This window comes from Chrysochloris asiatica, unplaced genomic scaffold (assembly GCF_000296735.1).
Source record: "Chrysochloris asiatica unplaced genomic scaffold, ChrAsi1.0 scaffold00029, whole genome shotgun sequence".
NCBI lineage: Eukaryota > Metazoa > Chordata > Mammalia > Afrosoricida > Chrysochloridae > Chrysochloris > Chrysochloris asiatica.
In genome coordinates, this window is record NW_006408547.1 from 7,204,169 (window position 1) to 7,227,886 (window position 23,718).

Consider the following 23,718-nt stretch of genomic DNA (forward strand, 5'->3'; position numbering starts at 1 on the left):
CCCGCCCAAATAAGATGGATTACTACAGCGTTAGAAGCAATGGGCTCAGGCTAGCAACAATTGTGAGGTTGCCACGGGACTGGGCTGTGTTTTGTTCTCTTGTTCATATGGTCACTATGAGTCAGTGCAGACTTGATGGCACCTAACAACAATAAACAACAACAAATAAAAGCAAAATAACAAGAATGGCCATATTTGGGAAATAAGTAAAAAGTGTAAAAATGGTCATAGCACACATGTGCAATCATGGATGGCAATGCCCAGATTTGAGTGATGAAGAATGTTTATAGGGATATGGTTGTGATATAACCATAATGTGTATACTTACTTTCATACTAAATGTATAAAAAAAGCTGCTTTTTTAGGCACTTTTTCATCTCCATGTAAAACTTCAACAAATAAGTGTGTTGATCTAGATTATGCCAATGGAAATAGAAAGGAAATAACCTTTTCTGCTACATAATAATGTTTTGTGAACAATCTCTTCAGTGGAAAAAGACCCCTTCTTCAAATTAAGTATGATTTGTATTGAATTCTAGAAGCATAATTCATATTCACTGTGATAAATGTTTTATATATTAAAATGGTTATATTGGGAATGTCATTAGGTAAGATAGAGTTAATGTGCAAACAGACACATTTGGGGGAAAAGATTACAAATAAAATGCATGGTCCTGTGTGAACCTCTGTGTTGTACACATGGAAAAAATTAAAGAAGCATTTATAATGAGAGAACCCAGTGAGAGATTAAGGCAAAGTGTTGGTGATATATATCTAGAATAAAAATAAAATATAGACCTCCTTCTTGTGGGGCTGGGATTTTAATTGGTATTGAGAGGATGAGAATATAACTGATGATTGTAAGAATGTGGAAACAAATAATGTGAATGAAAAGATATTAAATATTTGAATGCATATATTAAATATGATTTATTGTTGTTTAGTGCTGTCGAGTTGGTTCTAATCCATAGTGATCCTGTATAGGTCACTGGTAAGATTAAACCGCTGATTTTGCAGTTCAAAACGACTTTGCAGTGCAGCGTATTAACACACAGAACCACACTGAGACTCCTGAATATGAATAGGTGTTTTTTCTTTAGAATAGAAATTATACAAATTTTGCTTATTCATCCTGAGAGATTTTCTATCTTCCAGTACACTACTTCATCCTAGATCACAGATATGATGGATCGATATTATGTAGTCATCTTAAATAATGAGGTTCATTGAGTGTGAAAGATAGTGATAAAATAGAGAAACTGATAGATGAAGAAGGTGTCCCTGATGATTCATTCTAATGTTGGATGACCATTTATGGAACTCCTTTACTTGTAAGAATAAGCACTTAAGATAAGCAAGTCAAGGCTCTGCTTCTGTGTTGTTAAATGCCATTGAGTCAGTTCCAACTCATAGTGACCCTGTATAGGGTTTCAGAGGAGTGGCTGGTGAGTGAGTTTGAATTGATTGTCTTGCAGTTAACAGTCCACTGCCCCACACCAGAACTATAAGCCAAGAGAAATTGCTAACTAAGTAATTGAGATTGAATAAAATCTCAACTACAAGCAGAGATTCTACCTCTCCAAAGGATCACCTCTTAATTATTTATGGGCTAACCAATCTGATCATACCTGCTTTCAGTTGAAAGTAAAATGTATTAAGGTAAAAAAGCTAACACCAATATTTTCAATAATCTTCGCAATTTTTTTTTTTTCTTTTTGAAACTTTTAAATTGTAAACTGAGTGAAGGTTTACGGAGCAATCACCAGTTTTACATTCCACAAACCATTACCATGATTCCAACTCCTCCAGGCTCCAAGAATTAACATGGTTTACTTGCATTTCCTTTAACTTGTGCATTCCTCCCTATGTCTCCTGCTACCTTCCTCTTTCCTCTGCTAACCTCCCTTTTGTTGTATATTGTCACCCTGTCACCCATGCTAGCATGTGTCTACCCTATAGTTGTGGATACTTTTCTCTCCTACCTCCCCCCATTATAGATTATTTATTTTATTAAGAAAAGATTTCTTTAACATTTTACAATATTGGTCTCATACTGTATTTGTCTTTTTGTAATTTACACTTGTCAATAATTTTATCCTCAATGTTCAAGGTAATATTTGATTCCCCCTCCCTAATTTATATAAAAGTAGTTTAGCTACAGATAGCACACTTGGAACTAGACAGGGATGTTTATAAAAATGAAACTGTAAATGGAATGGTAAAAGATTATCCTTAAATCAAGACAGCTCAAAAAATAACAACCAAAAAAAAAAACCCACCAGAAAACAACATCAACAGCCCCCTCCACCGCCCCACCTATTTCCAAATTTGGAACAAAGTATTTTAATTGTAAAAAGTTATACACTAAGTGGTTTAATAGTGACATAATGGTAGATCTGACCAAAAAATAATTCAGTGATTTTTTTTTTTTGCTATAATTTACGTCTATCTTACTATTAGTAATAAGATAAAGTGGAAAATACAAATATCTGTCACATAACTATACATGTTCTTCAAAAAACATACAAAACAAAAATCATCATTTTTAGTTTAATTTTTGATGACTGATCAGATAATGACCTCTACTTCTGTCTGCAAAGTAATTGGTGTGAACAAGTAGTTACATTTAAACTCCTAGAGTCCAATGTTAAAGAATTGCTGATATTTAGCAATTCTATATTCATCCAGTCTTTTATTTATTAAATATTCATCTATATACCTACTAGATCCATAAAATGTGCTAGATGCTAGGTACCATGATAGCCAAAGGTAAAGTTTTAAGTCACTGACTGTCTATAAGTTCAGGTGGCTACTAGGAATTATAATTACAGAGTGGGAAGGGTGATATTTTTAGATAAATAAGCATTTGTATGTATCTCAGATCTCACTAATTTGACTGCTCTTTTGACCTCCCTGCTAGAATTGCAGTTAAAAGTCCCTAAAGAGGCATTTTGGTTGATTCCAGTCAGATTCCTGATAAATTATGTTTTTATTATTTTTTTAGAGAAAATGCATCAGGGTATTTCTATAGAAAAGACCTGAGGACATATTTTTTTTGTTTATTTGTTTTAGAGCTGAGGAACTTGAGAACCTATTTGGATTTCAAATGACATCTCATTAGGTCAGTTGTTAAAACAGACTAACATTGCACTCAGGCTCCTGACTCTCTGGTCATTTCTTCTTCTGAAAGATGAAGAATGGTCACCTTGGACCACTTTAGAGACCAGAAAAGATAACAGTATATATACTGGCATTGGCCAAACATTTGTCTATTACTTGTTATCGCCCATAAAAAATAATACTCTGAAACACTCTCTGAGTGAACTTTTCACAGTAGAATATCCAGTTCCACACCAAAGAAATGATGCATTTTTATAATCTTTCCTAAAACATCTATTTGTATGGTGTAACCGTGTACTAAAAGCTAAGCAGTATTTGGATAGAAATTATAGGTCTGAGAGATTTACAATCTTCAAGACATAAAGTGATCCAAATAAATTATTAATAAAACCACCCATAGGTGTTGTAGTCTATAAAAAGCTCCAGAAATTAATCAGGGATTTGAGAGCAATATTGTTCTTAAGATTTATTAACCTATGTTTACTTAGAAACATAAAATTTAAATTATTTACTGTAAGTAACAAGACTGAGTTTAAAATCACAAACTTTGATTCTTCAGACATATGTAATATAAAAGATATTTAATTTATATGGCAGTTTTAAGGAACAGATAATTATGTTTAATAGAAATTTTATTTTGAGTAAGCATGAAATATTATTCTGGGTTTCAAGATGCTTAATTTTTTTGCTCTTTGACCTTCAGTATTGCAATCCTGTGACTAACTAAACTAACTAATTAAATGGTAATTGTGCAGAATGTGTAATAAATCTTGAATCAGAAGGGATAAAGATCATACTGCACACTTTAATAAAGACCATCAAAATAATTTTGAATAAATTGCAAGTAAACTTCAGCAATCCATTCAAGAATTCCCTTTTAGGAAACCATAATGTTATACAGTAAGAAGAAAATGGAGGAATATTAACAAATAAGTAAAAATAAATAAATATCATTGAAAAAAAAAAAACAACCCTCAATTATTAGCCACAAATTTGGAGAGTAAAAACAAGAATGGAAGTAACCCACAAAAACAGGAAATTCACACATCACTTTCAGACATTAACAATATTTGAGCAATTGTTGAACAAAATGGTTGGTGGTATAAACCCACTAAAAATTCCTAAGTGAAAAAAATGGGGGAAATTCAATTTTGAAAGATTTACAGTCTTGGAAACCCTATGTGGCAGTGTTTCTCTGTCCTATGAATCATGACATCCATGGTAATTAAAAAAAATAATTCTTGAGTGATAAATGATCACATTGATGGTGGTGGTAGAGGTGGTGATGAGGATGAAAACTAACCCAGTTTGCTAGACATTATTTTAAATACTTCATTAATTTCTCTCAACAAACAAAGACTAGAAGTCAACATCTTTTACTTTCTAAATGAAGTACCTGAAATATAGTGTGAAATTTCTTATGGAAGATAAGGAAGATCGAGTAAATGGTTGAACACAAGGAGCTACAGAGGATGTTTTGTTATTGTTACATGCTTTTGATTTGGTTCTGAGACATAACAACCCTGTATAGGGTTTCTAGGAGCAGTTGGTGGGTTTGAACTGCCAACCTTGTGATTGGCTGTCCAGTGATTATACTACACCAGAACTCCTTAGAGGATTACAGATGAGAGTGTAACAGAACAGGTAAATTGTCAGCTGTCCAGATATAACTTGATCACTTAAAATTTTTCTAAATAGCTTTCAGTAAGGATGTTGTTAAGTGCTGTTGAGTCACTTCCGACCCATAGTGACCCTGTACAGCGTTTCCGAGGAGTAGCTGGTGAGCTTGGACTGCTGACTTTGCAGTTCAAGTGGATTTGCAGTCTGGTTCATTAATCCACACACCACACTAGGACTCCTTTTAAAGACATGGGGTTAGAAAGCCAAATCGGAAAACATGCCCAGCATTTATCAAACTGAAAGAACTGAAGAAAAAATTCAAACCTTATCTTGAAACACTTAAGGTTTCTACGGGTAAAATATGAATTATACATAAAGTACCAAAAGAAGATGGAAAGAATATAGAGAGTCACCATACCAAAGAGAACTAATGTATGTTCAAGCTTTCCAGAAGATACCATCTGATCAAGAAATGATGGTATGGAAGGAAGATTTCCAAGATGCACTGAAGGTTTTAGCAGAAAACATTACTCCAGGAATTGATGGAATGCAAATTGAATTTCATCAAACTGATGCAGCACTGGAGGTATTCACTCATTTTCCCCAAGAAATTTGGCTAACTGATTATAAGAGATCCATATATGTGCCCATTCCAAAGTAAGGTGACCTAACGGAATGCAAATAATCAACTAATAGCATTAATAGCATATGCAAGTAAAATTTTACTGGAGATAAAACTTATATTGACAGAGAATGGCCAGAAATTCAAGCTAGAATCAGAAGAGGACAAAAAACAAGGTATATCATGGCTGAGATCAGAAGGATATTGGTTGAAAGCAGAGAAATCCAGAAAGATTTTCAGTTGTCTTTTATTCACTATGCAAAGATGTTCTATTATGTAGATTATAACAAATTATGGATAAAATTGAGATGGATGGACATCCTAGAATACTTAAAATTGTGCTCATGGAGGAACCTGTATAAAGAGGTAAGAGGAAGTTGTTCAAATAAAACAAGGGCATACTGAATGTTAAAATCAGGAAAGGTGTGCATCTGTGTTGTTTCTTTTTACCATACTTATTCAATGTACGATGAGGAGCCAATCAGAGAAATGGGACGATATGAAGAAAAATGTGTCATCAGGATTGATGGAAGACTCATTAACAACCTGTGATACACAGGTAACACTTCACTGGAAATAAAGAATACTTGAAATACTGATGAAGATCAAATGATACAATCTTCTGTATAGATTGCATCTGAATGCAAAGATAACAGAAATCCTCACAACTGGATTAATAAATAGCATCATGAAAAACAGAGAAAATATTGAAGTTGTTAAACAATTCATTTTATATAGATCTACAGTCAACCCTCGTGGAAGCATCAGTCAAGAAATAAAAGGACATGTTGTTAAGTGTCATTGAGTTGGCACTGACCCATAGCGACCCTGTGTAGGATTTCTGAGGAGTGGCTAGTGAGGTTGAACCACCAACCTTGTGGTTAAACCAACTTTGCAGTCCAGTACATTAACCCACAGTGCTATATCAGGACTCCAAAAAAAGGACACAGTACATTAGAAAATCTGCTTTAAAATACCTCTTTAAAGTACAAAGAAGTCATTAAGATGAGTAAGGACTAAGGTGTTCCTGACTCAAGCCATGGTAGTTTGAATCACCTCATATGCATGTGAAAATTGGGCAATGAATAAAGAAGACCACAGAAGAACCATTGCATTTGAGTGATGACATTGACAAAAGATACTGGAAGTACCATGGAATGTCAGAAGAACACACAAATAGGTCTTGGACAAAGATAGCCAGAATATTCCTTGGAAACAAGGATGGTGAGATTTCTTCTCATATACTTTGCACATATTATCAGGAAGGACCAGTTCCTGGAAAAGGACATCATGCTTGTCAAAGGAGAGGATCTCCAAAAAAGAAGAAGACCCCCAATGACATTTATTGATGCAGTGTCTGCAACAATGGACTTGTTTCCATTATTCATGACGACAACAATGGTTATGAAGATAGCAGAAGACTGGTCAGTGTTTCATTCTGTTGTGTATACATTCATTATGAGATGTAATCAACTCACCAACTCCCAACAACAGCAACAACTTGCTAAATGGCATGAAATCATTTTTGATCCTAGTAGACATGAAAATTACTCTTGTTGTGAAAGTTTTGCTCTACCCCAAAGGATCTTCTCCCTACTATGTTCTTAATGCTCATTTCTGGCAAGCATCTGTCTTTGCTCCCAAGTTTAGTTCTTAATGATACCCACTTTGATTACCCTATTTTACACTGCAAGCTGCTTCTCCCCACATGTGAATACCAACTCTTCAGCTGTATGCTTTTGATATACAACATTTCTTATGGTATGGGATTATAAAAATGTACCTTCATGTAAACTTTGCTATTTGCATCAAATTTAAGTGAGAGTATGTTTTAATCTATAATGTGGAAATCATTGAATAATATCATTAACATGATATGCAAGTAAATTTTTTCAGAAGATAATTCAAAACTAGTTACAACAGTACATAAAAAGGCAACTGCTAGAAATTCAAACCAGATTCAGAAGAGGATGTAAAATGAGGGATATTATTGTTTACATCATATGGACCTGGGTTGAAAGCAGAGAATACGAGTAAGATGTTTATTTGTGCTTTATTGGCTATGCTAAGACTGACTATATGGGTCACGGCAAACTATGAATACCATTGTGAAGAATAGGTATTCCAGAACACTTAATTGGGCCCCTGAGGAACCTGTATACAGATCAGATCAAGAGGCAGTTGCTAGAACAAAACAAGGGATTACTGAATACTTTAAAATTAAGAAATGTGTGTGCCAGGTTTGTATCCCTTCAGCATACTTATTCAATCTGTATGCTTAGCAAATAAGCCAAGAGGCTGTATTCTATGAAGTACATGATGTCAGGTTTGGAGAAAGATTCAGTAACATCTTGCAAAATGCAAAGGGTAAAACCTTGCTTTCTGAAAGTGATGAAGACTTAAAAGACTCACGGATGAAGATCAAAGACCACAGCCTTCAGTATGGATTTTACCTCAAAGTAAAGAAAACAAAATCCCTACAACTTAACCAATAAATAACATCATGGTAACTTGAGAAAAGATAGAAGTTGTAAACACTTCATTGCTTGGATCTACAACCACTACTCATGAATGCAGCAGTCAAGAAATCAAATGACATATTGCTTTAGACAGATCTGCTGCATAAGAGCAAAGGTTCAGTTTGAGGTCTAGGGTGCAATTGATCCAAGCCATGGTAGTTTCAGTCATCTCATATGCATGAGAAAGCTATTTCTGACTAGTTTAGTCCTTATGTGGTATTCTAAGATAAACACTCGATCACAAGGTCAGTTTGAACCACAAGGTCAGCATTACAAACTTACCGTTCACTCCTTGGAAACCCTATAGAGGATTGCTATGAGTTGAAACTGACTCGATGGCACTTAAGAACAACAAAAACAACAACATTATGTAGCTCCAGGAAATAAATGAGTCCCTTAATTTACCCTGTAGTGTCAGAAGGGCTTCGCACTAATTATGGTGGGATATACAGCTTCTCCAGAATTTCTGGCTCCCAAGGCAGAAAGTATAAAAACATGAATTCAGACTACTTTCCTCCATTTACCAGCTATTTAAGTTTGGTTATGCCTCTTAATCATTCTAAATTTATAGCTTGTCTTCAAGTAGAAAACGTGTGGGGTGGAACTGGCAAAGGGAGAAATAAATGGGCTGATATTTCTAAGATCATAGGTACTCAACAAATATCTGTTGCCTTCATACCTCATTCTTTCCTTGGCATGGTTCTCATGGAACTGAAATTTAAAAGAAAAGGAAATAATTGTGAATATTCATCTCTCAATATCAGTTAATTTTTTATTTGGAAAATGCAAGTTATAATCATTATTTTCTCCTGATCTCACTATATAAATAATGAGAAATATCGCTTTACATTTACATAATGCAAACAAACAAAAAACAATTTTTGAAATTTTCCTACAGATTCACTATCCGATAATGAAAACAATTAAACACACTGCTTTTTACATATGAATTCCAAATAATTATTTGATTTCATTGCTGTATTTATTTTACATATGATATTTAGCAAGTACTATATTAATCATATAAAAACAGATATTGTAAGTAGCTAGTACAGCTTTCTAATCTCAATTAATGACTAAAGCTCTATAAAAACTGTCTGGATGGTTCATTTAATCACTTAATATGTTTTTCCAGGCATTTAAAGTATCAAAAGTGCATTTAGCTTTTAAGACTCTATTAAAATATTAATTGGAAAAGAAGGTTAAGAATAAAGCATATATAATTTTTATTTTTCTTAAGAAAATAATCAATATTTGAACTCCACATGAGGTAATGTAATGTCATTTTAAGCTTGAAATACGGAGTAGTTTAAATCAATAATATTTTAATTTACCAAATGCTTATTAAGCATCTAATCTGTTCTTCTTTTAGATGCTGGACATGTAACAATAAAATGATACTGAGATTCCATCCTGCAAGTTCTTTAATGAAGTAAGAGAAAAATGAATTAAAATACAACAAAATAAAATAAAAAGTTAAATTCAGATTCTGAAATTTTCTAAATAAAGAAGAAATACCAGTAATCATATATAGATGGGTCAGGGATTCCATCATGGCATTGTCAGTCAACGTTTCTGTGCAGAAAACATCTGAGCTAACGTTAAATGTAAGGTTGTTGTTGTTGTTGACTGCTGTCGAGCCAATTCCGACCCATAGTGACCCTGTATAGGGTTTCCAAGGAACAGCTGGTGAGCTTGAACTGCCAACGTTGCAGTTCAAACAGCTTTGCAGTCTGGTGCATTAACCCACAGTGCCACACATGGATCCTGTCATGCAGAAAATCAGAGGAGTATGTGCAAAGGCCACAAAGAAAGAACTGATCTGTCTCTTGAGAAGAATGGTAAAAAACAAAAAACAAACCCTCTGTGCCCAAGCAATGGGGGTGCTGGAGAGGGACTCATGGGAGGGTGCCCACTAAGGAGTTGAAGTGGAGGCAGACCAGATCACACAAGTTCTGGTTGTCCTTTAAGTCAATGAGAAAAAATACTTAACAAATCTAAGAAAAGGGAGGGAAATCTTGTTTTGTGATTCACAAAGATGTCCCTAAAATCTGTCTGCAGCATGGTGTCTTGCGGTAAGAGAATACTCAGACAGAACAGTTGGGAAACTGTTACAGTTAGTGAGAGACCATGGGGAAGGCCACAGGACTTCTAGCTGTAGGAAGGAGAGAATCTGTCAACTTCAAGAGCAACTTGGGGGCAGAGCTGAAAAAAAATACAAAAACTAAAAACAAACTTGTAGATACATAGACTGGATATGAGAAATGGGTCCCAATTTAGGGCAATCCCTCGGTTCCAGGCAAATTGAGATAGCTGTCTACCATATGCAGATAGAGAACTTCAGGATATTACAAATAGGCAGTATTGTGCATATTATCTTAACCTAGAGACTTTCCTACACAGTCCCTAACCAAGAGCAAATGTAATACATCAGTCCCCATGTGGTGCTCATAAAGCTAGGGAGCCCTGGAGATGGTTGGACTAGTCTCACACTCTTGAGAAACTGAAGGAAAAACAAAGCAAGGACTGTCACTCTTTTATCCCCTTTCCAAGATTCTCTAAGATGCTTGTTGGTGGTGTTGTTAGGTGCCATTGAGACGGTAACGACTCATAGTGACCCTGTGCATGGCAGAAACACTGCCTGATCCTGGGCCAACCTCACAGTTACCGTGTTTGAGCTCATTGATGCTGCCACTTTTCCAATCCATCTTACTGGGGTCTTCCTCTTTTTCTCTGACCCTCCACCTTACCCAATTTACTTGTACTTTATTGGCTATACAAAGATCTTTAGACTATGTGGACTTTGACAAACTATTGACAACTTTGTGAAGAATGGGTAATCCAGAACATTTAACTGTGCTCATGAGAAACTTGTGCATAGATCAAGAAGCAGTCATTACAACACAACAAGGGGAAGCTGGATCATTTAAAATCAAGAAAGGTATGTACCAAGGGCTATATCCATTCACCATACATATTCAACTTGTATACTGTGCAGATAATCCAAGAAATTAGCTTATATGAAGTAGAACATGGCATCAGGATTGGAGAACAACTCATTAACAACTTATGATATGCAGATGATACAACATTGCATGTTTGAAGCGACAAGGATTTATAATACTTACTGATGAAGATCAAAGATCACAGCCTTCAGTATGGATTGTACCTCAATGTAAAAAAAAAAAAAAAGATCCTCAAAACTGGACCCATAGATAACATCAGGACAAATGGAAAAAAGATTGAAGTTGTCAAAGACTTCATTTTGTTTGGTTTCACCATCAACACTCAAGGAAGCAGCAGGTAAGAAATCAAATGATATTTTGCATTAGACAAATCTGCAAAGTACTAATGAGAAAATATACCAGTGTGTGGACTAATGTGAGCTTCACTCAAGCCATAGTATTTTCAGTAGCATCATATGCAAGTGCAAGTTGGATAATGAATAAGGAAGACTGGAGAAGAATATTAAAAATATCAGAGATTGCCAGAAGAACAAATAAATCTGTATTGGATATTGTCCAGTTAGTATACGCCTTAGAAACCAGGATGGCAAGACTATATCTCTGATATTTCCAGCATGTTATTACTAGGTAACAGCCCCTAGAGAAGTATATCATGCTTGTTACAGTGAAGGGTCAATGAAAAAGAGGAAGACCACCCAAGGAGATGGATTGACCTACTGAAAACAGCAATAGGTTCAAACATAACAACATTTGTGAGGATGTTGAAGTTCTGCTGTACCAGAACTGATCCCATGGCACCTAACAACAACAAGTCTTCTTATGATGGTAGTGTGGGAACCTGACTTTTCAAGATCATGCCTATGGTCAGTCATAGCTTGATTCAACTTTGACAACACACTCAGCTTGCTTCTTTGAGCCGTATCATATTAAGCAATTCAGGAAGCTGCATCTAATAGCTCATTGTGACCACCACTCTTGTATTCCTTTTGGTCTAGATCTCATGAAATTGCAAAATTAGCTCATGTTACATTTGTTATTGACTTCTGTTTCATTTTTCTCAAATTGAGCAGAATGAAATAAAACATGGTCATTTTTGTCAGCAAAGTCCTTGAATGTCAGCTAGTCATTGTTAATATTGATGACAATAAGCCATTCTGACCTTGAAAATTGACCACAGAGAATCCAATGTGAAGCTCCGGCATAAACACACAAGCCAGTCCCAGAAAGAACAAGAAGGCTAAAGGAGAACTCACTGCAAAGTAAGATCTCAGCTTACAATTCAAGATGGCGCTAAACATAGTAGTACAGTGATTCGCCTTTTGATATTCTGAATGCTTCTTACCCCACATACAGTTTGATTTTAATTGGAATTTTACTGAGATGAATAAATGTCAGTTCAGCATGTTATTTTCACATAATAGCATATTCACAGACTTTATCTACATCAGAAGTATTTTTATTGCACTTTATGTTTTAGAGAATTGTGGCACTGTTAAGAATAGTTTCATGGTTCATGTATTTTGTAAGACTTATTATTTTTTTAATGGGAATTCTCTGTGGATTCACAGACATGTTTTCTTGAGAGTTAAAAAAAGTAAAGGAATATATAAAGGGTCTGGATAGTATGGTTGTCATTTACTGAGCTTAATTTTAAGATTTGTTGGTAATAAAATCATCTGAATTTTATTTTAAGATAGTAAAGATGTTTCAGGTTGGGTTATTTAATCAGGGTTTTGCTATTTTCAAGTACATATCACCTAAGCACTATCAAATAACATACTGTTTTAGGCCAATGGGCTCAATGGGCTGCACAAGACCTCTTCAAAGTATTAGAGAGCAAAGATGTCAGTTTGAGGACTAAGGTGTGCCTGACCCAAGCCTTGGTAGTTTCAGTTGCCTCATTTGCATGTGAAATTTGGACAATGAATAAGGAAGACAATAAAAGAATGAATGCATTTGAATTATGGTGTTGGCAAAGAATTGGAAGTCCCATGAACTGCAAGAAGAACAAATCAAACTGTCTTGGACGAAGTACAGGAAGAATGTACCTTAAAACTGAGGATAGTGAGACTTTGTTTCTAGCACTTTGGACATGTTGTCAGGAAGGACCAGACCTTAGGGAAGGTTATCAGGCCTGGTAAAATGGAGGGTCAGCAAAAAAAATAGGAAGAGCCTTAATGATTGATTGACAGAGTGACACCAACAATGGGCTCAAGTGTGTCAGTGATTATGAGACTAGCCCAGCGTCAGGCAGTTCTCTTGTGCATAGGGTCATTAGGAATTGGATCCACCTTAACATCACCTAACAACAACAAAAGTATCAAGATTAACTTAGCATATTATCAAAGGTTTTGTATTCACAAGTGGATAATATTACTTCTTATAAAGGTAGAAAGAATGGTTAAATCTTGACAGGTATTTCTAAAGATAGTAATTCCCCTTTGTAATAGAAGCCTTTATACTTCTGCAGGTTTAGTTTTACTTCCTGATTTATAGTCAAGGATCAGGAGTCTCAAGGAGCTCTGGTAGTGTAGTGGTTACGAATCGGGCTGCTAACCTCAAGGTCATTGGTTAGAAACTATCAGCTGTTCCGCAGGAGAAAGATGAAGCTTTCTGTTCCTGTAAAGATTTACAGCCTCAGAAACCCTGGGCAGGGTCACTATGAGTTGGAACCATGGGACTTAACAAAACAACAACATCGAGAGTCTCAAGTATGTTTTGTACAGCTATTTCAGTAAGTTTCAAATTATGCCTCACCTTAGGGAGGTTCAGACCATCCTCATGTAGATTGGCTAGTAATTAAAAGGTTCGGAGTTCGGACACACCCAATAGCACCACAGAAGAGAGGCCTCGCTATCTGCTTCCATAATGACTATATCTGGGAAAAGTCTATGGAAATAGTTGTATTCTGTAACACATGTGGTCACCATGATTCAAAATCAAGTTGACAACTAATTGGCACAACATACTCCACGAAGACAACGCTCTTCACTCTACTTTGTTGAGTCCCAGCTTTGATATTAAAAGCTCATGAGCAGCCACCTAAGGTGCAACTATTGGTCTTTCCCTGTCAGGAGAAAAGAAGAGTTATGAAAACTGCAGACACTTGGAATCCATTCATCTAATGGACTAATAGAGCATGTGAATATCACATAACAACCACCAATATCAAAAAGCCACAAGAACTAGCTAGTGCCTGGCTACCACTACCTACTGTTTTAAAAGGGATCGCAGTAGGAGTGGGCAAAAATGTAGAACAAAACTCAAAATCATTAAAAACAAAACACCAGGCTTACTGATCAGAAAGGAACTGGAGGAACTGGAGACTATGGCCCTTGGTTGCCCTTTAGGTTTGGAACTGAACTCTCCCTTGTGGCTCGATTGTTAGCCAAGCAGTAGATAGGGGACAACAGCACTAGTGATGGTTGTTGTTGTTAAGTGCCGTGGAATTGGTTCCGACTCATAGCGACCCTGCACAGGGTTTCTGAGGCTATACATCTTTACGGGAGCAGAACGCCTCATCTTTCTCCCGCGGAACCGCTGGTAGTTTCCAACTGCTGACCTTGCGGTTCACATCCCGATTCATAACCACTACGCTACCGCTACCAGAGCTCCATGAAATTGTCAACCATTGAAGATCAGAAGGGTAACTTAACTTAAGGACAGAATTCAGAAGGGAAAGAAGGTGGAATGGAAATAGGAAACACTGGGAATTAGCGGGATAACTGATGTTACATGACAGGAATTGGAATCATGGAAACCAAGTATATGATTTGTTAAATTTAAAACTGGTGGTCTGCTCTGTAGAACTGAATCCAATTCACAATATAAACATTATTAAAAATCAACATTATGACAGTGGCTAACTTGAGTATTTATATATCTCACTTGTAGCAATAATGTTTTTAGACCTCCATTTTGAAATAGCAATCTTGCTATGTCTTATGTAGATTAGTACTACTGTTATAAACAAAATATTGTTAAATTCCTTGAAATCAATTCTAACTCATAGTGACCTTGTATAGGGATTCTTAGGAGCAGGTGGTGGGTTTGAACCACCAACCTTTCAGTTAGCAGTCCAGTGCTTATCCTACAGGGACAAGCCAAGTCTCTAAATCAGTATTGGAGAGGATAATTTTTTCCCTACTCTTGGGTATGAGGATATTATGTAAGTAACAGAATGATTCTCATTCATCAAGAAACTTGAAAACAAATGAACATCTGAATTTTAAACAGAATTATGAATTATAGAGCAGAATTTCTTCTGTTTTCTTAAGTTTCTCCTCTTAGGAATTGATACCACCAAAGTTAGGACACTGTTTTGTTGTTGTTTTTTAAATCATTTATTCTCTAAGCTCAATCACTCAACATATACTACTGATTCTATCCAAATATCCACTCCCTCATTCCATCTCTGTTGTTCACGTCTTGGTAATAAAGCTAACATCATCTGTCTCTTAGACTATTGCAATTTTCTTTAAAACCTGTCTCCATCATTTTGGCCTTTCTTCTCCTCTACAATTTGTTCTATACCTGCATGTCATTTAAAACTACATGTCAGATGGTACTACTTCATTACATATGACCCTGTAATGGTTTTTCTTGGCATTTCAAATTTCTTGTAACACTCTACAAGACCTAGTGGCCTTGACTTATCCTGTACATCATATTTAATTTGTGTCATGATTGCTAATGTTCACTTTCCTAAAATATGTCCAAATTCCTCCTTAGTTGGTCCTTCATTTACTCCCTATGCCAACAACACCCATCTAGTTACTTTGTAAGGCTGGTCCCACTCACTCACCACTCAGGGCACAGCTCAAATGTCTTCTTCTCAGATAGGCCTTTTCTTAAATTTTCTAGATTACTGTCTATCTTTCAACCTTATGATTACATTGCCTTTTTTCTCCCTTTCAGTGTTTTTATAGCATTTATTGCTTTCTGAAATTAATTATTAAATCTCCCAAAGAGAAACAGAAATTACATTTGATTAGGAACTGGTAGTATTTTATTGTGTCCACAGAATCTTGATCAATGTCTGACAGATAATAGGTGTTTAGTAAACATACTTTTTAGTAAGCAAAGAGAAATAAATAAGCAAACAATAGTATTTCCATCAATCAATTCTGTTTCATGTAACCCCAGTTGTTACAGAGTATAAGTGTCACCTAGAATTTGTGTGGCTGTCGTCTGTGGAAGCATATCATCAGCCCTTTTTCCCAGGCGATCACTGAATGTGTTTTAACAGTCGACCTTGAGGTTAGCAGTAGATCACCACCTGGCGCTGTTAAATGATGAGTAGTCAGTGAGTTAAAGGGTCCTGCTTTCAACAAGATGATCAGTTCTCTAAGGGTGTTGGTACAATCAATATGCTGTGGGGACTTTCCTCACTAAGAAAGCTAAGTATAATTGGCTAAGACTTCACTTGATTCTCTATTCTGTGATGGTCACATATTTACTTAGGCTTTACACTCATTTAATTAAGCCTCTGCAGTTGAAATGTTTCTTAAATAAACAAATTGTCAAGTCTATTCCAATTCATACCAACCATGCATGGCAGAGAACTGTCCCATAGAGTTTCCAAGGCTTATATCTGTTTGGATGCAGACTGACATATAATTTTCCCATGGAATGGCTAGTAGGTTTGAACCTTTGACCTCTCAGTTAGCACCTGAACACTTTACCATTGGATGACTAGGACTCCTTTGTTCCGGACTACCCAAATGTAACTATCAATTTTCAAAGAAATACATTCACAAAAAGCATTACTCAACTTTATGAATTTACTTAAACTTTAGAAGATTACATGTTGTTGTTGTTGTTGTGAAGTGTCATCGAGTCGGTTCCGACCCATTGCAACCTGTATAGGATTTCCAAGGATTGGCTGGTGAGTTTGAACAACCGACCTCGCAGTTCAAACTGCTTTGCAGTCTTGTGCATTAACCCACAGTGCCACAGATTACATCATAAAGATTTTTTCCGAAGTGTAAGCTGCTGAATCATAAAATAAATTTAAGACACAACCAGTAATTAAACAAAGTGACAGTATCAAAAATATGTAACTGCATAACACATAGTATAAATATTTAGCATTATTTTCTAAAGCACTTGTTTTAATATTACGTATGTTCCCAATCACATTGTGATATCTTTTTCTAAGAATGGCTTACAGTGAAAATGCATCAAAGTCTCTCATGTGGAGAGATTACATGTCAAATCTAGGCTTCCCGCACTCTCCTGATTGCACTCATTGAACTTTTTAACCTGCTCTTTCTGGAGTCCTGGTGTGGCATTGTAGGATAAGCACTGGACTGCTAACCACATGCTGGATTACTTGTTGTTTATATTGTTAAGTGTTGTTGAGTCTGTTCCAACCCATAGCAACCCTGTATAGGGTTTCTGAGGAGTGGCTGGTGAGCTTGAACTGCCATCCTTGTGGTTCAAACCAACTTTGCAGTCCAGGGCATTAACCCACAGTACCATACCAGGACTCCATTACAGCAAACAAGCATTACAGTGGTGAAATTCTCTATAGAATGAGAAAGGGGCCTTTGATGTGAAGGTACACCAGAGCTGTGTTGTTTCTACAAACATAAGCACATAGCTAAGAATGTCTCAGAATTTTGTACCACATTCTTCCAGAAACTCTTGTGTGCTTTGATAGTTGAGATAAACTGTTTTTAGAACACGAAGTCAAATTATTGAGAATCGACTACACTTCTCTCTGGAGCCCTGGTGTGGCGCTGTAGGATTAGCACTCTATCTCAAGATCAATTAGAACCACAAGGTCAGTGGTTCAAACTCACCGTTGCTCCTTGGGAACACTGTACATGGTCGCTATGGGTCGAGACTGACACAATGGCACTTAACAATAACAACAATGCTTCTCTCTCTTTCTCTCCTTCTTTCTATATTTCTCTGTCTTTTTGAGTCTTTTTGTTTTCTTCCTATAAATTTGTATGAAAATATTAATACCCTTTCACAAACCCTACAATGATCATTTGTTAAACATTGTATTTACCTATTAAATATAGTGAATTCATTAGAAGTCAAATATTTCAGTAAAATCACTACAGAGTTATATAACATAGGCTTAGAAGGAATTGATGAACAGCTGGACGGGCACTTTTTCTTCCATCCACCAAATCAGAACTTGTGGTTTACAAGAGCCAAGTGAAAAAAGCATCTTTTTGTGATTGAAACCAAAGTGATTAAGAAATACTGGACATTTTCCCAAAGCATAAGTGACATCAAAATCACTCACAAAAAAATTCAGTGATTAGATAAAACTCTTCATAAATTCATTGGACTCCAACCTCATCGGTTTAATCTGCTAATAAAAAGTATTTACTTTTACGATTCTTATCATTCAATAGAACAAAAAAGGATTTTAAAAAAATGTTTTAAAATTCTGTAACCTGGTTAAACTGTCACTAGTAAAAATTTAAATCAGAAAATCTTAAAATGGATGAGACCAGATAAACATGTGGAATTAAAAGAAAGGAAAAGACCAAAACTCAGAGATTTCAGATTAGAATTGATACAGAAAAAATGTTGACCTCAGTCACTGCCTTGGGTGGTGTTAAAGGAAGTGAGCCAAGGAGAAGAAGTAATGAGAGAAATGCCAATGTCAGAAGCACTACCTGGTGGCAAGCACCTACATAGAGCAGTTACAGAATAGACACTGTCATCAACTGTACCTGCAGGATGAAACCCTCACCCAGAAATTTCCCCTAAAGTCACTGACCTAACAGTATCCACAGTGCACCTGCAAAATAAAGCTACTTTCATGGATGGGAAATAATTTCTTTTCTAATTTATGATATTCATCTCTTCCAGTAATTTGTTTGCTAATATGTCAGCAATCGATAGATGACAGCAGAGGAGAAATTTGTTTTCAAAAGCACTCTTCATTAAATCAGAGTGGCCCCTCCACATTGCAACTATAGTTTTCTTCATTATTCAATAGTCGTATCATATCCCCTATGTGTGACTTTCATTATTACAGATCATTTTTCCTTAGGAGGTATGATTTAATTTTAATGCCTGAATCTAAATCAAAATCCTCAGCTTCTTAGAAGCTCTCTGGTGTAATAAGAAAGAGAGGCTTATTCTGTTTGTGCTTGAGAATGTTTTGTTCTGTTTCTAAATTATGATAAAAATCAATATGAAGAAAAGGACTATGAATATAGGGTATAATGTTTTCCCCTCCTTAGATAAATATTTCCTAAAGTAATGCTGTTACAGCTTTGTAGCTTCCTAATGCTTTGTTGATATGATCATTTAGTAATACTTTAATTTGAAAGGCAGAGTTATAATCCTAAAATATTTCCTTTTCAAATATTGCACAGGCTTTGCAGCTAAAAATGAGTGTGTTATCTGTAATAGTCCTTTTCATTCCTGAATTACTCATGCACACAGTACCCTCTTTCACTGTTGGTATCTTCAGAATACTAGCAAAGAAAAAAAGAAAAGAAATTAAAGCATTCCTCAGGCTGGATTATTTCCAAGACAAGCCATGATCTAATAGAGCAAATTATTTTCTTTGTTTCCACCGGGAAGCCAGTAATGTTAAAAGCCATCTCCCCAGCCCACCTTCAGAAGATCCAGTCTTCAGCAGGTGTAACTACTTTAGCTGCCTGGCAGCTGCCGCCCAGCTCCCACCTGCCCAGAAAGGGCTCACGTGTGCCAGCGTGAGGTAGAGCCAACCCATTCATCTCTGAGGAAGGTTTTGAATTAGTGGCAAATGAAAGGCATGATGAAAGCATTTCTCATTTCACACAAAAAATTAGAATTTTAAATAAATAGCTGGAGCTGGGGGAAGTACTAGCTTAAACCATTAGTTTCAAAATACAGCCACACACATAAATTGAAATCAAGTTGGGAATATTTGCATTACAAACATAATAACTTTATTAGGTGTTCCATGTTTTATATCTACAGATTCTAAGTTGTTGTTCCCTTCTGGTTAAGAAGGCTTCCATTTCCATTTTTTTTTTATGTGGGAAAATGAAGGTGGACTTGCTTACTCTCAGCTGCAGAGCTGTTCAACAAGTAATTTCTCCTTGGGGCCTTTTAGTACTTCCCATGAGTCTCTTCCTAAACTGTCTCAAGAGTCCTGGACACAGCCTTTTGAGGCCTCTCCTTCCTAGTCATGAACACTAGGGGAAGAATGGGGACCATTTTTCGTTTTCCTCACCCTTCTTTGTACAATGAACATGCATTTGCAATTCAAAATCTGAATTGCAATAAGATGCAATTAATAAGACTTAATTGCATCTTTTTAATTAATAACAAAATAAGACTTTTAGATGGGGTCAAATGCAGACCTGTAAACAAGTGAGGGTTGAAATTACAAAATTAATTTTGGAGGGAAAAACATAAGCCAACCAGCAGTAATTCTGATATATTCATTAGGACGATTAGTCAGAGTTCTATTATGATCTAGTTTTTATGGACTCATTTGTTGTTTGAGTAGTCATCAAGTCAGCTTTGACTCATGACAGTCATATACAAGAGAACAAATGCTGCCTAACTAACCCTGCACCTCCTCACAATGGGAAGTGTGTGTGAGTCCATCGTTGCAGTTGTATAATGACTTCTAACCTCGGAGGCTCCATTCTCATCATTAGACTGAATACCGTGGTGGTGTGATCCAGAAGGTATTCATTAGCTAATATGCCCTAGTACACTGCTAGGCCATTTTTCCTACTCTGTCTTAATCTTGGAAAATACTGAAATCTGTCACATATGAGTCACTGGAATCTGAAACCCTGATCCAATCATTTCCATAATCTTAACATACAGTTACCTCCATATGGCCAGTTGATAGATAGGTTGTGCAATCTATTCATGTATTTTATTGGCTGAAGTGTAATCGTTACATAAGGACAAACTCCTTTACTCACTAGCAGTGTTCAGGGAGAAAGCTTCAATGATGACAGTGAGAAACAATTTGATCTAATTTTAAGTAAAATAGATTAATATCAATTGGCATACAGACCCATGGGGCCTAAGATAATGTTTTCTTAAATAACTTGGAATATAATAAAATATTTAATTATTGATAGTATTGATTATGTTGTTGTTGTTAAATTCTTTCAAATCAGTTCTGAGTCATAGCAACTCTGTATAGGGTTTCCAAGGAGTGGATGGTTAATTTGAACAACGGACCTTATGATTCAAACCAACCTTACGGTCCAGTGCTTTATCCCACAAGGCCACACCAGGACTCCAATATTGATTATAAAATGTTATATGGGAGTCCTGGTGTGGTGCTGTGGGTTAATGCACCAGTCTCCAAAGCTATTTGAACTGTAAGGTCAGCAGGTCAAGCTCACCAGCTGCTCCTCGGAAACTCTATAGAGGGTCGCTGTGGGTCAGAACCAACTTGATGGCATTTAACAACAACGACAATAATTCATATGAATTAAAGCTGTGTATTCATTCACTCTACATCAATAAGAGTGAGGAATGTTCAATTTTTGTTAAAAGCTGTATAAAACAGAAGTTAAGTATTTCCCATAATAAAAGTTCAAATAGAAATATTCTAATCTGTTAATAGCCTGGTCGGTGGTCGTTGTGTGTCATTAAGTAGGTTCCAACACATAGTGACCCTGGATAAGGTTGACGAGGCTATACTCTATGGGAGTGTTGTTATTCTTAAGTGTCATCAAGTCAGTTCCAACGCGTAGTAACCTTATGCTAGCAAATTGAAGCACTGCCCAATCCTGTGCCAACCTCATAATCACTGTTATACTTTAGCCCATTGCTGCTGCTACTGCACCAAACCATCTTCTTGGGGAGTCTTCCTCTTTTTTACTGACCCTCCACATTACCAAGCATGATGTCTTTTTCCAGGGACTAGGGGTAACGAATCGGGCTGTGAACCTTAAGGTCAGCAGTTTGAAACTACCAGCTGTTGCATGGGAGTTGCTCCCGTAAAGATTTACAGCCTCAGAAACCCTGTACAGGGTTGCTATGAGTCAGTTCCAACTCCACGGCACATAACCAATACCAATCAGTCCTTCCTACCACCACTCATCTGTCAGTTTGTCATACTATAGTGGCATGTGAGTTGCTGTGATTCTGAAAGCTATGCCACTGGTATTTTAAATGCCAGCAGAGTCACCCATGGTGGACAGGTTTCAGATGAGCTTCCAGACAAAGACAGACTAGGAAGAAGGAGTAACGAAATACTTCTGAATATTTAGTCACTGAAAATCTTATGAATAGCAGAGAAACACTATCAGATAAAGTGGCAGAAAATGAGCCCCTCAGGTTGGAAGGCACTCAAAATGCGACTGGGGAAGAGCTGCCTCTTCAGAGTAGAGTTGACCATGATAACGTGAATGGAGTAAAGCCCGTGGTAGAAAAGCCCACAGAACCTTCATTTTCTGATGGGGCACAACCCAAAATGAAGAGAAACAGCTGTAAACATCTGCTGAAAATTGGAACATGGAAGGTAAGAAGTATGAATCTGGAAAATTTGCAAGTTGTCAAAAATGAAATGGAATGCATAAACATCGAAGTCTTAGGCATTAGTGAGCTGAAATGAACTGGTATTGACCACTTTGAATCTGACAACCACATGGTTTACTATGCAGGGAATGACAAATTCAAGAGGAATGGTGTTGGATTCATTGTCAAAAAGAACATCCATCTCAGTCAGGAAGTACAACGCTGTCTGTGTTAGGATAATATCCATGCACCTACAGGGAAGCCCAGTTAATACCACTATTATTTAAATTTATGCACCAACCATTAAAGCCAGTGAGGATGAAATAGAAGAATTCTACCAACTTCTTCAATCTGAAATTGATCAAACTTGCAATCAAAGTGTTTTGATCATTATTGGTGATTAGAATGCAAAACTTGGGAGCAAAGAGGAAGAATCAGTAGTTGGAAAATATGGCCTTGGTGATAGAAATGATGCTGGAGAACGCATGATAAAATTCTGCAAAATTAATGATTTGGTCATTTCAAATACCTTCTTTAGACAGGATAAGAGATAACTATACACATGGAAAGGAGCTCTGGTAGCATACCGGTTAAGAATTGGTCTGTGGACCGCAAGGTCAGCAGTTTAAAACTACCAGCTGTTCCACAGGATAAAGATGAAGCTTTCTGCTCCCATAAAGATTTACAGCCTCAGAAACCCTGTGCAGGGTCGCTGTGAATCAGAGCCAACTCCACAGCACATAACCACCACCACCACCATACACATGGACCTCACCAGATGGAATACATAGAAATCAAATTGACAACATCTACAGAAAGAGACGATGGAAAATCTCCATATCATCAGTCAAAACAAGGCCAGGGGCAGTCTGTAGAACAGACCATCAGTTGCTAATATGCAAATTCAAACTGAAGCTGAAGAAAATGTAAACAAGTCCATGAGAGACAACATATGACCTTGAATATATCCCACCTGAATTTAGAGATCGTCTGAAGAACAGATTTGATATGTTAAACCCTAAAGCCAAAGACAAGAAGAGTTGTGGGATGTCATCAAGAACATCATACATGAAGAAAGCAAAAAGTCATTAAGAAGACAAGAAAGAAGGAAAAGGTCAAAATGGATGTCAGAATGGACACTGAAACTTGCTTTCCCATGTAGACAAGCTAGAGCAAATGGAAGAAATGAGGAGATCCAAGAGCTGAACAGAAAATTTCAAAGATCAGCTCAAGAAGATAAAGCTAAATATTACAACAAAATACGCAAAGATCTGAAGTCAGAAAACCAAAAAGGAAGAACAAGTTCAGCATTTCTCAAGCTGGGGAAACTGAAGAAAAAATTCAAGCCTCAGCTTTTGTTATTGAAAGATTCTCTGGGCAAATTCTTGAATGATGCAGAAAGCATCAAGAG